Raw genomic sequence first — 5,155 nt, 5'->3', positions numbered from 1 at the left:
GGCGCAGTTTACGATGCAACAACTACTCATACTTCCTCCTGCATGAATATGATACGTGTCGACCCATGTTGATGGTAATACACGAAAAACGATACTCCTTTGGAGGGTCTAGGATACCTAGGGCTGAACATGGTCTCGGTTTTTCGCTGGAACCGGACCGAACCAGACCAATTAGGAAGAAACCAAACCGAACCATTTACTAATGGATTGGTTATGGTGTAGAAAGTGGAAAACCGATAGTGTTGGTTTTGGTTTGGTTTGACCTCTAAAACCGAACCAAAAACCATTGAAAACCCGATTAATTTTTAAACTTAGTTTCTACAGTTGATTTACAAGTATTAGATTCTACCCATTGATTTAGAGGATAAATAGAAACCCTAAATCTAATATTTCATTATGATACTCTCCCTCGTTCTCTTTCTCCTTCTCTCAGTCGCCTCCCTTCTCCACCCCCAACTACAGCAGCCACTGCTGCTACTCGACTTTCTTCTTCTCGTCTTCCTTCTTTTTTGTTTGTCATTAACTAAATTAAGATATATTATATATCTTCTTTTGATCTCTAGATTTAGAGTAAGCTTTAACTATTCTTGATATTTTTTTCATGTATCTTTTGTCTGTAAATATTTGTAAACCAATAATATCTGCAGCTACGATTTTTTTCTCTGTAAATTTGTGTAATTTTTTTTTTTTGGTTTGACATAATTATTGGTTAACCAAAAATCACTGGGACAAACCGAAACCGGACGAAACCATTTGGAAACCGAACTAATGGTTAATGGATTGGTTTGGTTTAGATTTTTAGAAACCGATAGTATTGGTTTCGGTTTTAGTTTGGCTAGAAACCGAACCAAAACCGACCATGAACAACCCTAAGGATACCTCAAAAGGAAAGACAACTTGATAAGAGCCATGGGGACTTGGGGACTAAAGCCCAAGACCCATCTAATAGAAAAAGCCGTGCAATACGAAAGGAAAGAGTAGCATTCTTGTCAAAAAAAACAACAACAACGGGAACATGAATGAAATAACAAAGCATAGACAAAAGAAAACCCCCTATGGGAAAACACGTAATCTAACCAGCTATTAATGCACGACAGCGAGCGATGTCCGCGTCCAAGGTCTCTACCATTAAGCGCCCGTCATCACACTGCGCATCAGCCAACCGCAAGTCTTGATCGGCGGCAACTACCAACTTGTAGATAGCCTGGATGATCCTGTCCTTAGCCTTAGCTCCACGAGCAATCGAAAGAGTATCCTCATGTTCGTCATATTCCTTAAGCGCCTTATCCTGACGCATTAACCTGAGGGTCCATAACAAGCCTACCTCCTCTTTCAAAACTAATGAACGTGCCAACTCGTCTTCGAGACAAGAATGAAGCACAAGAGAAGTCGCGACCGCTAAAGCCAGAGTGTGACCAAGGATTGGCCTCATTGCTTGATTCGAAATCCACATACGGCGGTCGGATATGGCTCGGTCTATGATAGTGATCATCATCGAAGAATCCATGCATAACTGGTCAGCCGCGTGACGAGTGGTGACAGCATCATCTAAAGCGCGCTGGATTTCCAACGAACGCGGCCAGACGGTTCGGTTTGCTGAGCAGCCTGATGTGCCTCGAAGCGTTCCTTGAATCTGGTGCGCATGACATCCCTGTTAATTATCCTTTGCTCTCGCGGCGCTTCGTTCTCGGTCTTTACAAGCAACAGTCGTTTCAACTCGTCCTGATTAAACATTGATGAGACCAGCGCAGGGACAGGCGCCAAAGTCAATACATACCCGTGAAGAGAATCAGCCATGTCAATAATACGATAATATGAGGAAATTGAAAAAAATAATTAGTAGTGAAGTGACCAGAATAGGGAGTGCAGACCATATATATATAGAAAAGAGTGGCACCATCCAAGATGCAACACCATATATATATAGAAAAGAGTGGCACCATCCACGATGCAACAACCGTTCGCATTCCCCGTATATGTAACGACGCGTATCGGTTCACATGGAAGAGTGATTTGACTACCGGGTTATTTTACAAATAACTCAATAGTCAGGGGACTAATGTTGATATATGAAAAATAATACCCCTTAATGGGTCTAGGGCACTCTCAAGAGGAGTGACAAGTCTAACATGAGACATGGGGACTTGGGGACTAAGCCCAAGCCCAAATGAGATGGAAAGGACAATAAAGGGATTAATGAATAAGGTGGGGGTTATATTAAGGAAGGAATGACATTAGGAATAATTAAGGAGGCTTAGGACACATGGCATGATGACATGAAAGGAATGGGCTTTTGGAAAATCTATATAAAGAAGGACAAGGTAGAATGGAAAGGCAACTCTCTCTCTTACTATTCTTGGTAAAGTGAGGTCACTTGGTGTAGCTAAGACGGGTAGGACCCAAAACCGAAATCACCCTTCAACAAAGGATGTATAAGCATATCTACGTAAAGCCACAAGAAATATGGGGAAAACATAAATCTTTTAATGAAATTAGTAACGCAACATTCTATAACGTACATATCTTAATGTCTGGATAAGTCTATTTAAATACAAGATACAAATGAATCAAATTCTATTCAAGTTAACTCTGGTGTTACACAACAAACAAAAACTCACAATGCTTGTGAAGATGATGACAAATAAACAACATTCTTGCATAATATCATACTTTAAAATACCTGGTGATCAAAATTCAATCCATCATAAGGCACTTCAATGCCCTTTTGTAATCTTCGCCAGCACTATTATATTTTCCAACTTCATCTCAGGGAGAAGCATTGTCAAAGTATCCAATACTAAAAGTTCCTCCCAGCGAGCAGACATGGTTTAGTCTTTTCTGGGGCTTTATAAATTTTAGCCACAATGTAGGTTTCTAAAGACCTGCAAGTCTGTTTCCTTACGACGAATATGCAAAATAGCTGAAATTAAGCAGACCGGGTGAAAATCAGATCTCTCATTCACAAAAAGAGGTCAAAGTGCAATACTATTAATAGCTCATGGAGAAGGAAACATAATCCTTACCAGCTCAGAAGAGTAGAGCATGGGATTGTAATCTTCCGTGCCATCGAATGTCTATCAATAGTAATCATGCATCATAAAAATGACTAATAAAAACGAAACCCATACATATAATGTTGAAGATACACTTATGTGGACTCTCAAAAGAATTGGTACTTTTAGAGTTAAGAAAGCTTATAAATCTCTAAGAAATCAGCACCATCAACATCCTAATACAATAAATAAACAATACTGGACAGAAAAATCTTCTAGGATCCACCATTTAATGGAATCTTCCGAGAGACATTCATTATCTTATAACTTAATCACTCATGGACAACAAAAATTGATGTTCCGTATCAGAAGAAACAAACAATACATTAGCTTAAGAACAGATAACATACAATCAAAATCTTAAACTGTTGTAGCTTATAAGAACATATATAAAATTCTAAATATGTCCAAATTTGAATGTAGCTGTCGTTTGAAAAGATTGGATGGGTAACGTAGATTGACAGGCCAGGTTTAGAAATTAAAAGAAAGAAACTCATAACCATTTCTATGGCCTGGTTTAGAAATTAAAACACCCTTTTCAACTGAGCTAAATAATGATATATTCTAAGGCATTTTATCAAACACTGCCTGAGCGAAAAAGTTAGTGATCTTGCATAAAAAACTAAATTAAATCTTCACTAAGAAATTTGGTTTACCCTTTGAATGAACCACCAACTTTGCCAACCCAAAAAAAAAAAAAAAACTTAAATCTCTAACTTCACCTAATTCAATAAAAAACTTGCATAAAACTTTACCTGAGCTGATTCCTTTTTCTGAAATTTAAGAGATTCAAGCGTCGAAATCCTTGCTTCTAATGCATCGAATTTGTGATTCTCCTAAAAGGAAAACAAAAAATATTCAGATAAAAGAAAAAAATCGAATCAAATTGGGGGGAAACGAGAGGAGGTTAGAGGGTTTACTTCTGAAGTGAGAGAAATTCGATCAGTGAGTAAATCTTTCCAAACAAACCTGATTGTTTAGTTAAAGTATAATCAGATGAAGAAATTTAATGAAGAAGACTGAGATGAAGAAATAATCATATCTGAGTTAGTGAGAATCGGATAAGAAATCGAGATGAAGATTTTGTTTATTAAGATAAAGAAAACTGAGATGGAAATTAAACTCTCCAAATCAAATATGACCACGAGAGAAGAGATTGAAACTAAAATCTAGGGTTTCATTTTTTTTTTCTTTTCTCTGAAGGAATTCGAATGAAGACATAGAAATTAATCTGATGAATGTGTTCGAGTAGAGAAACTAAAAACTAATGGGTGGGTTATTTTGTTATGCCCGTCAAAAATGAAGCTCAGTAGGGCCTGACTAAATTTTGATAGTCTTGGCCTGTCAAAAATGAATTGACAGGAGTCTATTGTCAAATTTCTGAATGGGCCCCCTGTCAAATTTACCCCGTTTTGGCGTAGTGATATATAATGCTACGGTTAAACCGGAGGTCGGATATGCATTACTGATGCTCTTGCGGAATACAAGTTGTACATACAAATCCTTAATTCTGATGGAGGGTCAGGGATTCTTATATTACAGTTCTGCAATCAGGACAGAGCAATTTTACAATTTATGTCCTTGTCAAAAACTCACCATGAACAATATTGTTTCATAATATTTTAGACACCGTTCTTGTTTCCACTCAAATCTTTAAATCATTTTCTGAAACCTTGCCTTACTTATGACCGTAATTTTAGGAAAAGTTGGCTCCAAAAACTACTACTCAATTTGACCCCTAACGAATTTAAGTTTTATTCTCATTTATTTAAGGTTCAGTCAAATGCTTATCTATGTTTATCAAGCATAATATATTGTTTGATTTTATTTATGGTCATCCTGTCACCTATATCAATCCTAAAAACCTCAAGGATCTCATAAACCATTATATATATTTTCTCCCAGAAGAAACCGCCGTCATAACAACATTGGTAAGGCAAATAGTAACCAGATACAAATTGAAATGAATTGGATACAAAGTACACCACAATCTTTTCGATATCAACCTATATAAGACACACCTTGCATGATCTACTATAGACAGGAACTGTCAAGAACATAACAACCACAAGATGTCCATTTGGTATATAATATAAGTTCGG

At 37.1% G+C, this 5,155-nt stretch overlaps 1 long non-coding RNA gene across 1 annotated transcript; it reads right to left on the bottom strand.

Moving 5' to 3' along the window:
- Positions 1 to 2,464: 2,464 nt before the first annotated feature.
- Positions 2,465 to 4,330, bottom strand: LOC113348918. The gene is made up of 4 exons (XR_003359820.1): positions 3,974 to 4,330; positions 3,809 to 3,889; positions 3,024 to 3,074; positions 2,465 to 2,920 (listed from the first exon to the last, which is right to left on the bottom strand). It is a non-coding gene; the product is annotated as an uncharacterized LOC113348918 (long non-coding RNA).
- Positions 4,331 to 5,155: the final 825 nt, after the last annotated feature.

The sequence above is a fragment of the Papaver somniferum genome, chromosome 2 (genome assembly GCF_003573695.1).
Source record: "Papaver somniferum cultivar HN1 chromosome 2, ASM357369v1, whole genome shotgun sequence".
NCBI classification, from domain to species: Eukaryota; Viridiplantae; Streptophyta; class Magnoliopsida; order Ranunculales; family Papaveraceae; genus Papaver; species Papaver somniferum.
Note: the sequence above shows the minus strand (reverse complement) of the source record. Positions and strands in the feature narration are given on the sequence as shown.